Source organism: Bombina bombina, chromosome 3, assembly GCF_027579735.1.
Source record: "Bombina bombina isolate aBomBom1 chromosome 3, aBomBom1.pri, whole genome shotgun sequence".
Lineage (NCBI taxonomy): Eukaryota > Metazoa > Chordata > Amphibia > Anura > Bombinatoridae > Bombina > Bombina bombina.
Window position 1 is genome coordinate 688,846,266 of NC_069501.1, and position 23,342 is coordinate 688,869,607.

The window sequence follows — 23,342 nt, forward strand, 5'->3', positions numbered from 1 at the left end:
GTGGGATCCAAGCACTCACTGTTAGTGGTATATGCCTGGGTGCACTCTATGGTAAATAGGTAGAAACTTCTCAAAAAGAAGAGGCACTCACAGGTCTTAATGAACAAAAAATAGTTTTATTAGTTCATAGGTTCAGTCAACGTTTCAGTCCTCACAGGGACCTTTGTCAAGACTGTTCTCAGAACGTATCAGTGTCAAGCGGTCACAACAAATGTTATCCTGTAGAAAGAACTCCTCAGAATGAGTCTGCTCCTTGCGGTAATACAAATCTCTAAACTTCAGGCAAATTCTGTGAAAAGAATCACAAGACAAGGGCGCCTCCTAGTGTAATACTAATATGACACTATACTGTAACACATGTGTATGTTCGTATTCACAAGTATAGCAGCACCAAAATGTGCTTAATGAGACTGGGATCTCTCAGTGTCCAAGGTTACTGATCCTTGGTATAGAAATCATCTTCCCAGTCACTTCTGGTTCAATAAATGCTCAGGCTCTCAGTAAGGTATAAAAAAAGTGAATTTAATAAAATGCAGATAAAAACAAAGGGTATCACATCAACCCAATGTGTATAAAAAACAGATAGCAGCGCGTTTCTCGGCACTTTGGCTGTTTCCTCAGGCTTCTGTTTGCATACTGAGAGTACTGGCTTTTAAACATCTAGCACCCAATCACAATCTTTCTATGTGTACACACCGCTTGACCAGGTGTGCTCATCTAAAACCGTTCCCATTCAAGTTGTGTAACAAACAATAATATATAACAATCTTATTTCTAAACATTGGACAATCAAGCAATTTGATTATTTTTAAACCCTAGATCAGACACATAAGCACATCTATTGGCCAACACAATATCATTTATAAATAAGTTAGTGTTATACATATTATGGGTACTTTAATGTATAGATCATGAAGCCTCTAGTGTATGAATCATTAGGCTATTTGCTTACCTTCATTATATTTTGAATTTAGGCATATACTAGGGCCGTAGCCTATTGAATGTTAACCAATCGTATTGTCATGTGTACTTCCGCATTCACCAGCGGTGACATAATATGATGACCATTTCTAGGAATTACCTCTAATGGCCAATCGGAATCCCTCTAACTTTCAGTCTTATTTCTAATTGGACCGTCACGATTGTGCAAATATATATTGTTTTATTAATCCCCTGTATAAGATGTTATTGTGTAATATACATGCATTCTAATTATCGTAATGAAACCTATACCGTCTTGGTATTCTTTGTTGAAAGCTAAAGCCATGTAAGCTCATATGCTAATTTCTAAGCCATTGAAGGCCTCCTCTTATCGCAGTGCATTTTGACAGTTTTTCACAACTAGACAGTTCTAGTTCATGTATGCCATATAGATAACATTTTGTTCTATGTGGTTATTTTTGAGTCATCACTGACTGGATAAAATCTGTCAAAAGAACTAAAATAAAGGGGCAGTCTGTAGAGGTTTAGATACAGAGTTAATATATTAATAAAACCGTGTTGGTAATGCAAAACTGGGGAATGTGTAAAAATTCTGGAGTAGACTGTCCCTTTAAGAATTGAACCTACCAAAATCAAATAGAGGCTGTAATCCATAAACACTTATATTTTGCTGAATAATATGTTTTATTAAAAAAAAAAAAATCAAACACATTTTCTGGAATTTCCGTTCAAATTAACTATGAAATTATATAAAATTATAGATCTGAAAGTTAAAAAGTCAGATATCTCTTGTATATATAGATACAAAGTTTACTCTTGAACACTTTTAAACCGTGTCTATAACTGGCTTTTTACCTCATGTAGTGCCAGTTCAAGACATTGTGCTGCCTGGCATCAAGAATGAAATGGCCCCTTATAACTTAATTTTACTCCTCATTATTGACTGCAGTAATTGTCATCAATATTAAATCAATTAGCCAAGTTTTACTTTTCTTTGGCTTTTGCTTCTATGAAAATTTGCAAAAACCCATATGTGCATAGCCACCATCCATGTCGAGCAATACTGTATTACTGCTCTGGAGATTACTTTAATTATGTGTTTAATCCATTTGGAGTGGTTAAAATAAATGTTATATCAAAGGAACAGTACAATAATAAAATGCTTTAAAGGGAAATTAAACACTACATGCATTTTATAAGCATAGCATTGAGGTTATTATTTCCCACCTACATTTCGCCATGTTGAATTCCATCTTTTACTACATTTCGGTGCTGACCAGTTTGAACATGTGCAGCAATTCTCCTTCAGATACCTGCAGTGTAACCTAGGTTCCAAAATGACAGCACCCATGAACAGAGGGGTGGTGCATCAAATGTATTAAGGGCTAGATTATAAGTTGAGTGCAAAATATCGCTTTCTAAAAGCGTTATTTCTTTGTGCTCAACTTAGTAATACCAGCAAACGCAAATATGCACTGGTATTAAAAGTTAGGTGCAATGTGAACACGACATTGCATTTGCATTGCACGGAAGCATTGCACTCACAAGATTGCGCTTCCATAGGCTCCAATGGGAGCCTTGTTCTCATGCTGTCAGACACAGCATGAGAACTAGCGCAGCAAGGGGGGTAAGTTGTGCAACGATGGGCAGCAAATAAAAATATATATGTATAGCAATCTATTCATATATATTTATGTATTACTATGTGTATATGCAGATATATACTATGTGTATCCCTATAGACCACAATGTAAAGGCACATTTTTTCTAACACCCCACACCCGCAAAACAGCTTAGTGCATTTGTTTTCTAATAAATAAACTAAAATATACTTTATTTTGGGGGCAATTGGGGCACTTTTAGAAAATTAACCAGAGATCTGATCTGTGGTTAATTTTCAGAGTGCTAACTGCTCTTGCGAGCTCTTGGTAGCAATAACAGTCCACTTGTAATGGCTGATTATTTACTGCACGCCTATAAACATGTGAATTTGCATGTTTACAGGCACTTCATTAATTAGCGCTCCACTTGTAATTTAGCCCTTATTGCGTAGTGTTTCTTTAGCATATTAAAACATTTTCTTATTGCACTTTTATGTCCCTTCAATTTGAAGTTTTCGTACAGCAAACTCTTGGATTGAAATGGGGTATTTATCTAAAAGTAGGAAGGTTAGAAATAATTTAGATAATACAATAATAATACAAGTCCCTAGTGTTTTAGTTGTCTAGCAACAGATAGGTGCATTTGGGAAGCATTTCCCAGCAAGGTCTAATAATATTTTTCTATAGAGAAAAGAAAATATTGCAATGCAAGGTTTTAGGCAACCTGTTTGGAAGATACCTAGGGAAATACCTATGTTATTGGCTATTTTAGAAAGGAAACAATAGTGTTTGTTCTTTAATGAATTTGAGTGCAGAGTGGAAAATCGTTGTTGAGTCAGGAACGACAATTATTTTTAAAATAAACATGTATAGCATATATCAACAATTTAAGTGCAAAGGACCTGCACAGAAAGTACAGGGCAAGATTACAAGTTTTGTGGTATGGCGTGGTACGGCTATATCGCTGAAAAATTGGCCATTGCGCGTGGAATGGCAGGTCTCCCGTATTACAAGTCGCGGCGGTATAGCTATACCAAAAACATTTTAGCCTATAACACAACGATCCATTCCACACGTTTGAGTGCAGGATTTCCATAAGACCGTATTACAGATTGTGGAGTCCAGCTAAAATGCTTGCGTTATAGCCTATACCGCCGTGATCCATACCGCAATCTGAGACCAAAACTCATAACTAAACAAAACTCATAACTAAAATGTTACAAACTACACTAACACCCATAAGCTACCTATTAACTCCTAATTCACAAAGTGGGGCTGCCGAAGAAAGCAAAGTTTCCCCACCAAAAGTATGCACAGTAAGCAATCTGGGCCCTGACTACGGGCAGTATAGTTCCAAATAAGATAAGTTAAAATATAACTTTTATTGACACAAATTATAAAATAAGGGTAACACACAAATTAAAAGAATCCAGACACTTACATCAACTGACTGTGTAATGAAATTCAGAGGGGCTTGGTGTTAATATAGTTAGGGCCTTTATGTTATTGAATTCACTCTGCCCTCAAAAAATATCTGTAAATTGTGGATAGACAGGTTCAATCCACCTGTATGATGTACATACGCTAGTATAGATTTCAGTATATGAGTGATCCCACAAAATATAATTCAGCGCATCATGTTCATATGTGTGTTACCAACAATCCAAACCCCCCAAGGGCTGGATAGTTATAAACACCTAAAAATAGTAAGTATATGGTTTTTAACTGTCCCTGGACTGGGCAGTTTAAATGAAATATCCTTATTTGGGGTTAATTAGGCTAGTATCTTGGTGGGTCTCTGCCGTCCTCCTGTAATGGCTTCAGGGCAATAGTGGTTTCAGCCAAATAGTGTAGGTTATATAATCCGGTGTGCAATGTATGTTATGCTTGAACACATGTGATTGCAACTGCTCTGGGTGTTATAAACGAGGCGTTTGCTCAGTTCTGAATTGCTCGGCCAAATGCTAGTGTAACAGAATACCATTATTGGCTAGTCAATTGGTTACAAGTGGATACATGTATGATAACATGCATGCCGCAACACTTATAAGTATCTCATTTCAGAGCTACACTGCAATGAGAGCATATTATCAAGCTTGACACTCTCAAAGTAGAAATGACTCCACTAGCATAGTTATCACAATACAATGTGAATCTCTCTATGGGGGGTTTTAACCGCTGAAACGGTATAAGTTCAATCACACTATGAGTGGTATTAGAGAATCCGTTATTGTGACGGACTTCAATGAAGTTTTGTAATTGGGTCTGTAAATAATTGTGTTTTGTGGATCCTAGAGCTTACATTAGTTAACAATTTAAAAGACAATCTAGATATATAATTATCTTTGAATTATTGTGACATTCCTTGTCTACTGAAATATATATATTGTTACTCTAGGACCCATGCATTCAGTTCTGCTGCATAATAAGTCAAGTAGCTCACTGACTTGAAATGGATTGCTATAAGTCAAACACAACCTAGATCACAGAATTAAATAAATTCTATTGATTGTGGAGCTAAATGAACATCCAGTTCTGCTTGCTTGAACGGTATTCTAAGTGGGATTTTAGATCTATAGTCCCCTTAGGGAGCCCATGGTTTGCAAAAGAACCAATGTGATCGGTTCTGAGTAACTAATTGATGAGGGTGGATTTGTGCCAGTGAGGCTGCTTGGTATTAATAATGCCTGGAGTTAAATACAAAATCCGGTATCACCTATTACATAGTAATTCATGTTCAGGAACTGTCCACCCAGACTAAAACAAAAGTTTTAGACTTTAGGACGGCAGATTTTTCATTAATGGGAGAATACCTAAAAAACTATTTAAAGGGGAAAACTCTTATTACAGGGGTTCAAGAACAGTGGGAATTTGTGAAAGGTGCCATTTTAGATGCAACCGCACACTGTATTAGACATGTCTGTAAAAGTAAAAGAAAGCGGAAACCAATTTGGTTTTCCAAAGAAGTAGCACATGCTGTAAAGACAAAAAAGATAGCTTATAAAAATTACAGACACACACAAGCAGATGATGATATGAAAATATGGAGACTCCAACAAAAAAAGACTAAGCAGTTAATTAGGAAGGTTAAAGCTCATGCAGAAGAGAAGATAGCACAGTCAGTAAAACATGGGGACAAAACATTCTTTAGATATATCAGTGAAAGAAGAAAAAATAAGGTAGGAATAGTAAAATTGAAATCAGTTGATGGTAGAATAATAGAAGGAGATAAGCAGATTGCAGACTGTCTCAATGATTACTTCTGTTCTGTTTTCACTAAAGATTGTGAAGATACAATGTCTACATTAAGGGATGCTATGAAAAATAGAAACAAGCTTAACCGTAATTATCAAAAATAAATGTTACAAAGGCAGTGGGTCCTGATAATATTCATCCAAGGGTTTTAAAAGAACTTCGATCAGTGCTAACTGTCCCATTAACTGATCTGTTTAATCAGTCACTATTAACAGGAGCTGTCCCAGATGATTGGAAAATAGCAGATGTAATACCTCTTCATAAAAAGGGCAGTAGAGAAGAATCTGGCAACTACAGGCCAGTTAGTTTAACTTCAGTAGTAGGGAAATTAATGTAAAGCCTCTTAAAAGAAAGAATTATGACTTACATAAAGACAAACAATTTAGAGGACCAAAATCAGCATGGTTTTACTTCAGGGAGATCATGTCAGACTAATCGAATTGACTTCTTTGATTATGTAACAAAAGTATTAGACAAGGGAGGAGCAGTTGATGTAGCATATCTAGATTTCAGCAAAGCATTTGACACCGTCCCACACAATAAACTTATTCACAAACTATATCTCCTTGGTCTAGATTCAAAAATTGTGAACTGGGTGGAATGCTGGCTTAAGGACAGAAAACAAAGTGTCTTAGTAAATGGAGTTCATTCAGCAGAGGGGGCTGTTACTAGTGGTGTTCCTCAGGGTTCAGTTCTGGGGCCTGTTTTGTTTAACATATTTATCTGCGATATCAGCAAAGGGCTACAGGGGAAAGTATGTCTCTTTGCAGATGATACAAAAATTTGCAACAGAGTGGATGTTCCAGGGGGGGTAGACAAAATGAGAAGTGATATACAACAATTGGAGGATTGGACAAACGACTGGGATCTAAAGTTTAACACAGCAAAGTGTAAAATAATGCATTTAGGGAAGAAAAATCCAAATGTTAATTACAGACTCAATGACACTTTACTGACTGTTACAGATGAGGAACAGGACTTGGGAATTATTATTTCAGATTATTTAAAATTTAGTAAACAATGTAGTAATGCAGCTAGTAAGGCTAGCAGAATGCTTGGATGTATTGGTAGAGGTATTTGCAACAGAAATAGTAAGGTTCTTATGCCACTTTATAGATCATTAGTTAGGCCTCATCTTGAGTATTGTGTGCAGTTCTGGAGGCCATATCTTCAGAAGGATATTAACAAACTTGAATCTGTGCAAAGGAGGGCTACCAAAATGGTACATGGTCTAAAAAATAAAACTTACCAGGATAGGCTCAATGACCTAAATATGTATAGCTTAGAGGAGAGAATGGAAAGAGGTGATATGATAGCAACTTTCAAGTACATTAAAGGGTTTAGTAAAACTGAGGCTGTGGGTATTTTACATAAAATGGAAAATTCAAGAACAAGGGGTCATGAGCTTAAGCTAAAGGGTAGTAGATTCAGGAGTAATTTGAGGAAGCACTTCTTTACAGAAAGAGTGATTGATTTATTGAATAAACGTCCTCAAGAGGTAGTAGCAACAAACACTGTGGGGGACTTTAAAAATGCATGGGACAAGCATAGGGCTATCCTACGAACTAGATAAGTTTATACTGTTAGGTAAGGTCGGGCAGACTTGCTGGGCCTATGGCTCTTATCTGCCGTCAATATCTATGTTTCTATGTTTCTATGTTTCTTTAAACAGATTATGCAAGAAGATAAATACTAGTTATTGAAGTAATGGAATTGTGTTAAAAAAAATTGTGAAGTATCGTGTAAAGAACTGTATACTATTAATTACAGCAGTTGAAGGTTTGCATGTGGTGGAGGTTGAAAGTTGCAGGGACAATAGGAATATCTGCAATCTTATTTTACTATCACCAAATTATAACAATTGTTACTGCAACAAGTCCAAACGTGATCTTGAGGCTGCAATATTTTTAAGCTAGTACCCATATTATAAGTTGCGACCCAGCTCAAGGTAACTAACTTCAGAGTTTAAAATGTATGTGAAATTGCTCCTTTATGCATATATTTTATGTGAATATTTTTTTTGCTATTTGAAACCACAACCTATGGAGAGCTTATCTCTATATTCAAACAAAATCCTCCTTATCTTTTCTCTCTTTTTGTATACACAGTGAGACCAGTACTTAGAGAAAGCAGAGGAAAAATTTACATTTTACTATAGCTCAGCCCTAATATTTACAGTATAAATACATAGGAAGAGAGAAGTGCTCTTCTAGGAATGAACAACAGCTCAGTAGCTTGTTCTGTGGTGATTTACCACCTAGGAGCAGTCTCTTTTAGCCCAGCTGTGGTTATCACAGAGGAAAACTTTCCTGAAGTATATCAGTCTGTGGTGTTGGTTTAGAAACAACATTAACAGTGCTGGATGTTAATATCATGCATACAAATGTATGCAGCTTTTCTAGGTCACAATATATTTCTCACACTTTAAAATTCATACAGACAGCCCCCAAATATTTTGGAAAATTATCATGAAAATCTATGTGTCACATCCCTTAAAAAAGCTCGTTCTGCAGTACATTACTCAACACTTGCCCTCAGACCCTAAACACAGAGACAGTTGAACTACACAACATAAAAGAGGACACAAAAATCCAAAACTTAAACTGTTCTTTAAGAAATGTTGTGTACCTCATAACATCCAGCAAATAATAACAAGTGCAATGATATTGGGGTAAATGGATAACTGTTGAGTAAAATAATAACTATTCACCAGTTTACATTCACCAACAACAAAAACTGAAAACCCTGTGGGTAACATTTTTTAACAACAAAAATAAAATCATCCATAATTTGGAGATAATATTATTCAAGGGAGACCTCAGAATAACAATGTAAGTTTGTGAGCCTATTTGATTCCTTCCGATGTAACCTGGTTGATGAATTTATAAGTACATAAATCTGGAATGTACCTAAGGGTTGTTTTAAGGCCCTTAGAAACTGAATGTGCTGTTGAGGAAATGTTGCAACTTGAGCTGTACTTACCCTTTTTAGGTCAAGGATAGGGATCATACTTCTTCTTTGCACAGAGGACTCCTGAAAGCTTTGTCATGGATCGGGCTCATCAAGTGTCTGTCCCTCCTCACAGGTTCTGGGATTCTTAACTATTGAGAAGGTGGCCTGAGCAAAGAGAAGATAAGGATGGTGACAGGGAGCTGGGGGAGTTAATCCCTCCCCAGCAGTGGTGGATCATTCTCCTTTTCCAGGGCTCTATCTGCTGCCCTCTTCCCCTGTTGTGGTGAGAGTCCTGACCTTATCCCTCCAACTTCCCCTGATAGTATCCCTGAGGGTGTAGTAGAGGCCGAGGCTTTTAAACCTACTGAGGCCCAGCCTGTGTATTTGCCAGGGCCTAGTTCTAGCATAGTGAGGGGTCCTTTCCCCCTTTGGTGGGTCCCCAGGAGCATCCTCTTCGTTCCCCTACTTGTCAGGTTTCCCACATCATTGGTGGCATCAGTGGGAGCTGTATGGCCATACTTAGTGTGGTAGGGTACATCATTCTATCTAGCGGTGGTGTCTCTGTTGCAGTCCCTTGTAGCAGTCCTCTCTAATGCGGCATTGGATTCCGGTGCTGTGTCAGGTCTTTGCACAGGTGCTCTGGTTCCTAGTTCCTGTCTCGAGGCCTTGTCAAATATGGCCACCTCCGTGAGGGGCTCTTCCAGTGACGCCACTTCCAGTTAGCCCAGTCAACAGAAGAACTTGAAGATGAGCACCACGTCATTGTCCCCCGGCTACTGCAGGTATGTGGGGAGTACCTCAGGGGGACAAGAGCTCCAGAAGAAGGGAGCGTGGCACAGCATGACCCACAGGATTTGTCTGGAGTGAGGGAACAAACATGTGGTAGTGCCACTTCTGACAGGACATTGCACTTGTGGCCTGGTACACTAGATAAGGTTCCTGGGGTACTTGGCTCATTCAGTATGAGTGGGGCTGAAGGGCTGATGTCTTACATGTGGCCTAAACTTCAAAAGTGTGTCTGGGATGGGGGGCCTTGTTGCCGTTAATGTGGCTCCAGAGAGGATGACATCTAGGATGACAAGTTTCTGTCTACTGTAAATGTGTCAAATGCTGATGTGTCACTGCAATCTGTGAGATTTGTGCATGATAGGATGTCTGTGAGTACTATTAAAGTGGGAGTCAGGCAGAGCTGCAGGAGGACATGGCAGCAGCTTGATCTAGAGGTGATGCTGGTGGCATGCAGCTGAGCAGGAGTGATTTCCAAGGAGTGATGACTGGAGAGTTACCATCTACCTCTTTAGCGAAGTGGTCCCACCCGGGTGCTGCTGTTGGTTTTAGAGAGTCTTTCAATTTTTCTGTGTCTTAAGGGATTAGTTCCTCTTCTAGCGACTCAGGGTCAGATAGTGACAGGTCCTTGGCGCTAGTAGCTAAGGGTCACAAGAGGTTGTATAGGATGCTAAAGAAGTTAGTGGATGAGAAGAATACAGCTGGGCAAGGACATCCAGGAGCTGTAGCTAGTCCATCGGTACCTTTGTCACAAGTGTCTAACCCTCAGGTTGCATCTGGGGGTGCTGGTCTGCAAGTGGGGTGCAGAGTTGTAGTTTAGGGTGACACCTATCCATGCGTAGTTCAGAGTTGGCATGTGCACCTGAAGGCCAAAGTCATAAAAAAAGATTCAGGATGGTAGGAATGTCAACGTCTTTGAGCTGTCAATCGAGGCATATAGACAGAAGAAAATGGATGTGGATGGTACAGGCCCAAATAGGGTTAAGAGACCAGATTTCTTCGCAGCATGGCAGCAGTGTTTTTGAGTCCTTGCTTTGTGCTATTTGGAGCATAGGCCCGGTCAGGCACTCTCTATTTTCAAATATATGGACACAATTTATCGTATTAAGAGGAAGTTTCATGAAGGAGCTTGGAGAGAATACAACATGGGTTCTTGGAGGAAGATGGCTGGCAGCCCGTTGCTGAATTTTGGTGCAGTTAATATGCACTTATAGTCAGAACTGAGCCAGTAGTGGTCCCCCCAGTAGTGGTCCCCATTCCCAGTTCCTCTGCCAGCAGAATAGGGTTGAGTCAGCTTCCTCATTTTCAGCAGCGGGGCACCAACATATGCTGGAAGCACCAAGAAAAAGAATGTGACCATGGTTCTGCCTGTTCATTCTTTCCATATCTGCAAGCAATGGGGGGGCACCTATCTGGGGTCCGCGTGTGTGGAATAATCCTCAGAGAGACCAAAGCGGAGCAACGGGCACTTTTACAGGTAAGGTCGGTAACACCACTGAAGGTGGCCGCAATTGAGAGCTGATTGGCCCATTAACTGAATAAGCAAGCAGCTTGTTTGCTGCGGGATGGATTGTGCGAGGGCTTTGTCATCCCAGTTTTGGGTAAGGTAGTGGACTGACAAGTTTGCAGTAACTTGAAATCTGCATATCTACATCAATGGGTCTCTTTAGAGAGAGGGCGATTCTGGAGTTGGTGATTTCTCCACTTGGTGTGGTGCCCATGAAGGAACAGGGTAAATTCCATTTAATCCAGCATCTTTCTTTCCCAAGGGGCATTCCATTAATGGTGCAATTGATCTGGAACTTAGCACAGTGCATTACCAGTCCTTAGATAAGGTGCTTCAGTTGGTATTGATTATTGGACAGAGTGCTCTCTAAAAGACTTTGGTCTTTTGGTACACTGTCACAAAACTATAAGGAGAGTTTTATAATTTTATTAAATCTTTTCAATATACTCCTTCCTTTTGAGTATAATTTCCAAACCAGTCGAATTTGATGGGTATAGTAGTGCAATTTTCCTAGCACATACCACTTTGGCATGCAAAATTGAGGAGGTTATCCCAGTGCTGGGAAAAAAGGGAGAGGAATTCCTGCTTTGCAGCTCAGAGGCCTCAGACCATGTCATTAGCATGCAAATGTGCTACTCCAAATATGAGTGAATTTTTTATGCATACATTCACTACTGCTGTAAGATATCTGCACGATGAGGCACCGCTTGTTCTTCTTGACAAACCCTTCATTTGACAAAGCCTACACTGAGGTGAAACGCGTAGACGTTGATTCAAGGAGCAAAGAAATTATTTTACTATTGAAATTATCCCTTTTAGACTGGCACCTTCACACCAGTAAGAAACTTGCAAATCTTTAAACACTCTGCGCAGAGTACAAGACGGACGATTTGTTTACCCAAATTGGGATCAGCTAACGGTACAAGCGGAAGGGATACCGGCTAAACCCCACAAGCAGCAAAGACGCCCAGAGTGACTGAAGCGGTACTGACCCACAGTAACGAAGGAACCGTTACGTCATCAGAGGTGATACTGACTGCTAGCCGAGAGAACGGACCACAGAGATATATCACTACAGACGCTGTAGTTCAACCAACAGGGGTCCGGTAAAGTATACCCACTTATTATACCATTGACTATCACTGCAATTTTACATGGAAGTGTATTGAACCGCATCTGTATGCTGAATAGCTCCAGCCTATTGTATAACTCACCAATTATAACCCAGCACTTGTCGATCTGACATATATAGAGACTGCTCATACTATCAAAAGGACATGGATGGTTGAAACAGATATTCTGTCTCTTTTTGCTGATACATTCACTACGAGACTTTGTTACTGTGTTATCTGTTACAGTCACTGCGAGACTTGGCTATTTTAAGATCTGTTTATTGCAACAATCCAGTACGCTGCAAAGCGATACCACATCAAGTCAGCACTACTAATTGAGCCAGTACTATCAATGACAATATAAGATATAAGGTGGTTTACTTTGATTATACTAAAAGGTGGTTTACTCTAACAACTGAATTAGGAGTTATGCGCATTAGAGGTTGAGGAGACGTCCTCCCCTCTTACTATAGATTTTAAGATATATGTCATATGATTTAATTTTATTATTTAATTGTAGCCCTTTTTAAATTTCTTTACCTGCTGTATAAATAAATTCTTTTAACATTGTTCAAATTTGGAGTATATATTTAGCTCTCTTTTTTTAACTTAGTTGTTTAACATCCCTAGCTATCCTATATTTGAATATAGGCCAAGCGCTGTTTATATATTTCTTTTTCTTAACTCTTCATTTCTTTACTGACACAGCTGGGTCTAACAGTTATGGCTCGTACCTTGATGGTGAATGGAGTTCTGAACTGTGGCCTTGAGCTTGGGTGAATGGAGATTTGAAGCAGAACATTTATCTGATTGAGCTATTCTCCATTGTAATGGTGATAGAGCTCTGGTGGAGGTGTTTGTGCTACCGCGATATGATTTTGTGGTTGAATAATCTCAGCATTGTTTTTGCCATTAACTGGTTGTCAGCAGTGTCTCCCTTGGTGGTGTGCTGAGACACCTTGTGTGGAGATGCTTGCAACTGAACATAAACTTTAGGGCATGGCATGTCCCGGAGGTTCAGAATGTATTGGCTGGCACTTTCCCTTGTTTTAGGGCAGCTGCTCCCACGGCGGTGGTGCATGGTTTAACTTGCCCCACTTTTCTACTGCATAAGAAGCTAGATGGCAGGCCCTCTGATAGTTCGAGCTTCCTTGGCTTCAGCTATTTGGAGCATGTATGTAGGGCATTGAAGGAAATGGGTGTTCTTTTGTGAAACATAGGAGCATTCTTTTTCTGTGGGTGAGCAGTCAGTGCTTTTTGACTGGCTGGCTGGCTTACAGGGTAAGTGTATCAGGAAGGGTTCTGTCTTATCTAATTTAGCTGCAGTCTCCTTCTGCAAGCTGGCTGGCCTCCAGAATGCTCCAGATACTTTCCTAGTTTGACAGATTGTGCATGGGTGACTGTGTGTAGCTGAGTTCCACTTGTTGTCAGCAGTTTGAGCCCATGACCATCTCTTTGCTGGGGTTTATACTCAGGCCCTGAAACTGTTTTTATTGATATATATTGAAAGAGTTTACCTGCTGGGCTTTTTTCTATTGTTTTATAATATGCATCCTAGTGCATTACTGCCATACTAGCTCTGGTTTGGAAATGGGAAGGGAAGTTTCTGGATTATTTTATTTTTATGTTAAAACAAATTATTCATTTTGAAAGCAAAGGTAGCTCATTGTCAATCCCTTTAAAATAAATAGAAATATTTGAATGTATACCCAAGGTTATGGGTTATCTGCATAAAAACATATTTAAAGATTCCCTACATCCCATTTATACACTAAAATAAATTAATATATTCAACATTAGCTATGAATTATGACAGTTTAAGTGAGAATACAAAATTCTGCAAATTCACTATTTAAAGAAGAGAAGAAATGATGGGGATGAGAATTTTAACTATGTGTTAATTTGTTTTCCTTGTTATTTTAATTAAAAATTTTACTACCATCTGTATGACTTGAATCTGAAAGGGTGTGCTTGTTAATTCTGACTAAAACAGAACAGAGAGCCAATGTCTGAGAACATTACGTATCACAGTAGATGAGATTGTCTCAGCAATTAATCTGGTGTTTTCTTTATCTAGCACACCATCATGAATAAACATAAATAATCATAATTTAAATACATCCAGTAAATATAGATAGGTGGATTTGTAACAGCAGTGCAACTGCCATGACTCAAATTATTTTGTCCATAAATTACATGATCAAAGATTTAATAATTACTGCCTCATTACTTTAGATCCCTCGGCATGGCACATTGAGTGATTTAAAGGGACAGTCTACTCCGGAATATTTATTGTTTTAAAAGATAGATAATCCCTTTATTACCCATTCCCTAGTTTTGCATAACCAACACAGTTATATTAATACAACTTTTACCTTTGTGATTATCTTGTATCTAAGCCTCTGCAAACTGCCTCTTATTTCAGTTCTTTTGACAGACTTGCATTTTAGCCAATCAGTTATGGCTCCTAGGAACTCTACGTGTGTGAGCACAGTGTTATCTATATGAAACACATGAACTAACACCCTCTAGTGGTGAAAAACTGTCAAAATGCCCTTAGATAAGAGGTGGCCTTTAAGGGCTTAAAAATTAGCATATGAACCACCTAGAATTAGCTTTCAACTAAGAATACCAAGAGAACTAAGCAAAATTAGTGATAGAAGTAAACTGGAAAATTGTTTTAAATGACATGCCCTATCTGAATCATGAAAGTTTGTTTTGAACTAGGCTGTCCCTTTAACTAAATGTATTATTTCACTTGCATCTTCTATATACGTATGTATGTTTATTATACCTATCTTTAAAAGGATATGAAACTAAAAAAATGTTTTTTAAATATTTTGCAAGTTTATAAAACATTATTATCAATGACTTACTATTAGTTGTTCAGAAATGTTTTGCTGCTATTCAGAATGTAAAATTATTTCCTCGCCAAAACTACAGTTGGGGGTCCATTTATCAAGCAGTGAAAATTGAAGTTAAGAAGCAGCGGTCATAAGATGATTGACGGCCCCTGCTAGCGGACGATTTGTCACCAGTGAGCAGGGGGCTGCATTGCACAAGCATTTCACCAGAAATGCTTGTGCAATGTTAAATGCTGACAGGGTATGCTGTCAGCATTTAGCGAGGTTGTGCAGACATGATTTGCTACAGCAAATCATGTCCGCTCGCCTCTTAATAAATCTATCTCTAAGACTCATTATACTTACTTTGAACAAAGTTCACAGAGGCGCAAAGTCCTTTTAAAAAGTTCAATAATTTAGGCTCAAACATTGTAAAATGCACTGTTGTGACCATGTTTGGACTAAACATGCATGAAGGCACATTCTCTTTAAAAAAACCTGGTCACAAAGGTACAATTGCATTTGAACATCTATGCATATACAATGTTGAGAGGGAGCAGGTTCACGCTATAAAGTTTAAGTGCTGTTAAAATCCAGTATAAGAAGATATTCTAAGTCCATCAAATAGAATCCGGTAAGCTTCATATTGTTGTCAGATCACACCAAACCGGAAAATGTTGCTTTTACAAGCATTAACTGTAAATATTGTTAAAAACAATATATTTAAAATGACAATATAACCTTTAGAAATAGTGCACAGTATGCCCATCATGATTGCATACAATTGGCATTTAGATGATTAAGCAGTGGTGAGGATGGAAATGGATTGCGCTAGGTTCCTTTTGAACTTATGAATGTGTGATCCCGTTTTTAAAGGCCAGTTATGAAGATGCCAGTAATAATAATGACATTAACATCAGTGTGAGTGTGACCTAGAAACAAACAGAAAGAGATTTCTCCACGCAATTTCTAGCTGTTGTAGTCTTGATCTCACTTTTTCTGTAGATCCCTATAGCTGAACAGGATATCACATACTCAATACATGTACATATGTAAATTTGTGTTCTGGACACTGCAGATGGACTTTATAATAGCGATGAATAGAGCTTAAATGATTCTATACCATGTCTTTTAATACACCTCTAATATGTCTCTTATGCCCATTACAGAGTGTCTTGCGCATATGCAACATGATAGGCTGTTTTTATATAGTTTTGGAATACTTGCAAAGATGTGTAAAAGGCAATTTTGGGGCTATATCAAGTGCCTCAAAGTGTCGAATTTGAAAAGTCAAAACTAGTCGGGCAAAATGTGTTGAAAAGTCTTTTGAAAATAAATTGTGATTGTCAAGAACTTTTCGGTCCAATAGCAAAAAAAGGGCTTTTTTTATAGAGCCAAAAATGTGATTGCAATTTTTGGAAATTGCTAAAAATGCACTATAGTGATTGCATCAAATTGAAAAGTGTCCTTTTCAGCCAGAAAAAAAGCCGATAGATTGTGGTCAACTCAATAGATGATTATATTTTGATGGTTTATACAGATTACAATGTAGCACTTGTAGATATCTAGAATTAAACAAAAAAGAAACCTACATCCACAAAAAATATATAATAAATAATCACTAACATTTATTGAATAATAAATATACGACGCAATAAAACTGACTAATAATGCAAAACAATACTAAAAAGTTCCTTAAATTGGGACATCTCCCCCCAAAAAAGAAGAAATACCACCTTTAAAAATTGTCTAAGGATCTAAATTTAAAATTTTTATAAAAATATGTGTGATACTTGATATCTTATAAAAGAAAAATCAAATTTTTTCTATCCATATGACACATGCCAAAAAACAAAATTTGTACAAAGGATTTGATCTCACTGTTATCCAGCACCAACTGGGCTGTAGTCATACACTGTGCAGATCTCCGCACAGTCACTAGTATCCAGTCTGACCTACGTATTCATGGGTCTCTGTTTTAACCTCATCAATGGATATCTCTCCCAGATATCCTCCGTATACACACATTCACCTTTGTGTGTGCCTCTTGTTGGATCTTCAGTAAGGCACCAGATAGTTTCTGTTCTGTAATCCACAAAGTCACATGGTTGTAGCGTCACTATGACGATACCCGGCAACTGCACTTAAGTACAGTATGTGCACATTATGCCTATTCAAGCTGTGCCGTAAAAAAGTAAAATATATTACATCTAATTCGGCATATGAGCCCACCTAGTTTTAGAATACCAAGAAAACAAAACAAATGTGATGATAAAAGCAAATTAGAAGGTTTTTTAAAATTGTATGTCCTATCTGAATCATGCGAGTTTAATTTTGACTAGACTGTCCCTTTAATGTATTTGAATATATATATATATATATATATATATATATATATATATATATATATATATATATATATATATATATATATATATATAATGTGTTACTCAAATTCAAAGATTTTTTCCCCTTTTTCATGGAATGGGAAACAACTATTGTAAAAAGAAAAAAAGTATACACATCTGCTTTTAGAATTGATAAGACATCATTTATTGTAATTTTGTTGAAGATTTATCTTTCTGATTGTACAGAAAATTACAGTGATAACACCTACAAAACATTATCATGCCACTGAATATGACATAGGATGTCATTAACAAAATCACAGAAAATCTCCCAAGGGTGGGGGGATTTGAAATCTTCTGGCTTTTCAACATTTAAATGAGAATATGAACCCTAAGTTTTTCTTTTATGATTCAGATAAAGCATGCAATTTTAAACAACATTCCAATTTACTTCTATTAACTATTCTGCATCATTATTTTGTATCTTTTGTTGAAAAGCATACCTAGCTAGCACAGCAATGCACTACTGAAAGCTAGCAGGCGATTAGTGGCTGCACATATGTGCCTCTTTTTATGTGTTTAGCTAGCTCCCAGTAGGGCACTGCTGCCTCTTCAACAAAGGATACCAAGAGAATAAATTACATTTGATAATAGAAGTAAATTGGAAAGTAGTTTTGACAATTGTATGACTTATCTAAATCATGAAAGAAAACATTTGGGTTTCAAATTTTTCTTTCATACAAAAAATAAAAAACAACTTTCATATTTACTTATTATACAATTTGCTTCACTCTCTTAGTGTCCTTTTTGAAGGAGTAGCAATGCACTAACTGAACACATCAGGTAAATCATAAAAATGTGTAAAAACGTGAAGCCCTAGTATTTTTTGCTATTCATTTTTTGCAGGTTTTTTTTAAAGAGATAAATAATAAAATGTCCTTAATAATTTGGGCACAAGTCTGCTTTTTCCTTTAAAGGGATAATAAATCTACATTTTGCATGCTCTCTATCTGAATCATGAAAGAAAAAATTTGGGTTTAATATCCCTTTAAAAATATTTTAGGAAAACATTGAAAATGATCTTCTTTTAGAGCACTTTATTATTGCAATTTTGCTTGCAAATAACTATGGTCTAGATTACAATAGGAGTGCTATTGATAGCGCAGCGTGTTCTATAAATATTGAAAGACTGCACTCAGAATAGCGCACCATCTGGAATGGTAAAACAGAATTTCCTGAGAATCTTTAGCGCATCCTATACTTATGATAGATAGCACAGCCGCACTAATCATCACACAAATTACAATTTGATAGAAGTAATTTAGATCTGTAAGTTGAGTATTTTCTAATTCTCTGAACTTGAAATTGCACCATGCTCACTTTACAAGTCTAAATCCCCCTAACCGGGTTTAAAGGGAATCTACTGTAAAACTAGTTTCCATTAATGCGTTTTTGAAGATTTATTATACCAACTGCAGAGATTAAAATGTATGGGAAATCATTAATTTATGTTTATTTTTACGTATGAAATAGCTGTTTTTGCTTGTTAAAACCACATATCCAAATGGGTGGCTAGACATTCTTGTCTTTTTATTCTATCACACAATGGCCTCTGTAGATTATAATGGGTGGGAGTTTAAATTATTCTGCCGTTTTATATATTTACATAGCTTTAATGTAGGCATTACTTGAGTAATGACATTTTCCGTATAGTAGGGAATAAAACAAACAAAATGTGATATTTCAAAAACAAGATAAAGGTTAAGAAGCTATTTGTAAATCATTTAATACACTTAAACAGATAAAAAATCATCTTTGGGAACACATTAAAGGTGAGGGAATGTTACAGTACACTGTCCCTTTAACAGATAACAACTGCAAAACAATTTACTTTATACTAACCATTATAATAAAGGCTAGCCTTGTTGTCTGCAGACTTAAAGGGACATTAAACTCAAACATTTTTCTTCATGATTCAGACAGAGAATACAATTTTAAACAACTTTCTAATTCTATTATCTAATTTGTTTCATTTTCTTGGTATCATTTGTTGAAGGAGCAGCAATGCACTACTAGTTGCTAACTGAACACATGGGTGAGCCAATGACAGTCGTTATATTTATGCAGCCACCAATCAGCAGCTAGAACCTAGGTTATTTGCTGCTCTTGAGGTTGCCTAGATAAACCTTTCAGCAAAGGATAAAAAGAGAAGGAAGGAAATCAAATAATAGAAGTACATGGGAAAGTTGTTTAAAATTGTATTCTCTATTTGAATCATGAAATAATTTTTTGGGGTTTCATGTCCCTTTAAGCCCATATTGGCACTTCCAAATAAGGCAAATCATGGGTGGAATTTGGCTTTAAAGAAAAATGAATTGCACTAAAATCTATGACCTAGATTTGGAGTTTGGCGGTAGCCGTGAAAACCAGCGTTAGAGGCTCCTAACGCTGGTTTTAGGCTACCGCCGGTATTTGGAGTCACTCAAAATAGGGTCTAACGCTCACTTTTCATCCGCGACTTTTCCATACCGCAGATCCCCTTACGTCAATTGCGTATCCTATCTTTTCAATGGGATCTTTCTAACTCCGGTATTTAGAGTCGTTTCTGAAGTGAGCATTAGACATCTAACGACAAAACTCCAGCCGCAGGAAAAAAGTCAGTAGTTAAGAGCTTTCTGGGCTAACGCCGGTTTCTAAAGCTCTTAACTACTGTACTCTAAAGTACACTAACACCCATAAACTACCTATGTACCCCTAAACCGAGGTCCCCCCACATCGCCGACACTTGAATAATTTTTTTTAACCCCTAATCTGCCGACCGCCACCTACGTTATCCTTATGTACCCCTAATCTGCTCCCCCTAACACCGCAGACCCCTGTATTATATTTATTAACCCTAATCTGCCCCCCACAACGTCGCCGCCACCTGCCTACAATAATTAACCCCTAATCTGCCGACCGCAAAGCGCCGCCACCTACGTTATACTTATGCACCCCTAATCTGCTGCCCCTAACACCGCCGACCCCTATATTATATTTATTAACCCCTAATCTGCCCCCCTCAACGTCGCCTCCACCTGCCTACACTTATTAACCCCTAATCTGCCGAGCGGACCGCACCGCTACTATAATAAATAGTATTAACCCCTAATCTGCCCTCCCTAACATCGCCGACACCTAACTTCAATTATTAACCCCTAATCTGCCGACCGGAGCTCACCGCTATTCTAATAAATGGATTAACCCCTAAAGCTAAGTCTAACCCTAACACTAACACCCCCCTAACTTAAATATAATTTTATTCTAACGAAATAAATTAACTCTTATTAAATAAATTATTCCTATTTAAAGCTAAATACTTACCTGTAAAATAAATCCTAATATAGCTACAATATAAATTATAATTACATTGTAGCTATTTTAGGATTAATATTTATTTTACAGGCAACTTTGTAATTATATTAACCAGGTACAATAGCTATTAAATAGTTAAGAACTATTTAATAGTTACCTAGTTAAAATAATTACAAAATTACCTGTAAAATAAATCCTAACCTAAGTTACAATTAAACCTAACACTATACTATCATTAAATTAATTAAATAAAATACCTACAATTACCTACAATTAAACCTAACACTACACTATCAATACATTAATTAAATAATGATCGGAACAGCCAATAGAATGCGAGCTCAATCTGATTGGCTGATTGGATCAGCCAATCGGATTGAACTTGATTCTGATTGGCTGATTCCATCAGCCAATCAGAATATTCCTACCTTAATTCCAATTGGCTGATAGAATCCTATCAGCCAATCGGAATTCGTGGGACGCCATCTTGGATGACGTCCCTTAAAGGAACCGTCATTCTGCAGTTGGACGTCGCCGGAAGAAGATGGGTCCGCGGTGGAGGTCTTCAGGATGGAGCCGGTCGTCATCGGATGAAGATAGAAGATGCCGCTTGGATCAAGATGGTTGCTGGTCCGGATCGCCTCTTCTTCCCGGATAGGATGAAGACTTTGGAGCCTCTTCTGGACCTCTTCAGCCACCGGATGATGGATCGCCAACCCCCGCTTGGGTTGGATGAAGATTTTGGAGCCAGGACGGATCGGTGATACCTGGTGAGGTGAAGACAAGGTAGGAAGATCTTCAGGGGCTTAGTGTTAGGTTTATTTAAGGGGGGTTTGGGTCAGATTAGGGGTATGTGGGTGGTGGGTTGTAATGTTGGGGGGGGGGGGGGTATTGTATGTTTTTTTTCAGGCAAAAGAGCTGAACTTCTTGGGGCATGCCCCGCAAAGAGCCCTGTTCAGGGCTGGTAAGGTAAAAGAGCTTTTAACTTTAGTAATTTAGAATAGGGTAGGGCATTTTTTATTTTGGGGGGCTTTGTTGTTTTATTAGGGGGCTTAGAGTAGGTGCAATTAGTTTAAAATTGTTGTAATATTTTTCTTATGTTTGTAGATATTTTTTTATTTTTTGTAACTTAGTTCTTTTTTATTTTTTGTACTTTAGTTAGTTTATTTCATTGTAGTTATTTGTAGATATTGTATTTAATTAATGTATTGATAATGTAGTGTTAGGTTTAATTGTAGGTAATTGTAGGTATTTTATTTAATTAATTTAATGATAGTATAGTGTTAGGTTTAATTGTAACTTAGGTTAGGATAATTTTGTAATTATTTTAACTAGGTAACTATTAAATAGTTCTTAACTATTTAATAGCTATTGTACCTGGTTAAAATAATTACAAAGTTGCCTGTAAAATAAATATTAATCCTAAAATAGCTACAATGTAATTATAATTTATATTGTAGCTATATTAGTATTTATTTTACAGGTAAGTATTTAGCTTTAAATAGGAATAATTTATTTAATAAGAGTTAATTTATTTCGTTAGAATAAAATTATATTTAAGTTAGGGGGGTGTTAGTGTTAGGGTTAGACTTAGCTTTAGGGGTTAATCCATTTATTAGAATAGCGGTGAGCTCCGGTCGGCAGATTAGGGGTTAATAATTGAAGTTAGGTGTCGGTGATGTTAGGGAGGGCAGATTAGGGGTTAATACTATTTATTATAGGGTTAGTGAGGCGGATTAGGGGTTAATAACTTTATTATAGTAGCGCTCAGGTCCGCTCGGCAGATTAGGGGTTAATTATTGTAGGTAGCTGGCTGCGATGTTGTGGGGGGCAGGTTAGGGGTTAATAAATATAATATAGGGGTCGGCGGTGTTAGGGGCAGCAGATTAGGGGTACATAAGGATAATGTAAGTAGCGGCGGTTTACGGAGCGGAAGATTAGGGGTTAAAAATAAAATGCAGGTGTCAGCGATAGCGGGGGCGGCAGATTAGGGGTTAATAAGTGTAAGGTTAGGGTTGTTTAGACTCGGGGTACATGTTAGGGTGTTAAGTACAGACGTAGAAGTGTTTCCCCATAGCAAACAATGGGGCTGCGTTAGGAGCTGAACGCGGCTTTTTTGCAGGTGTTAGGTTTTTTTTCAGCTCAAACAGCCCCATTGTTTCCTATGGGGGAATCGTGCACGAGCACGTTTTTGAGGCTGGCCGCTTGTGTAAGCAACTCTGGTATTGAGAGTTGAAGCTGCGTTAAAAATGCTCTACGCTCCTTTTTTGGAGCCTAACGCAGCCATTCTGTGGACTCTCAATACCAGAGTTATTTTTATGGTGCGGCCAGAAAAAAGCCGGCGTTAGATTTTCGGGTCGTTACCGACAAAACTCCAAATCTAGCCGTATGTGAATTTGTCTTATAATGTTAAGCCTTGACTAATATGTTATTCTATAGCAACACAACAGAAATGTCTTATAATTACAACATGTTTAATGTCCCTTTAAATTTAGCTGAAGAAAGGTATTATGAAGAAGTCATCACAGCAAGAGACAGAAATACTTCTCTACTGGTGTGAGTCATGCAAATACTTTTAGCATTGTCTAAAGAAAGTATAGGTAACCATACAATTGTGGGAGCTGTTGCTAATTAGATTTAGA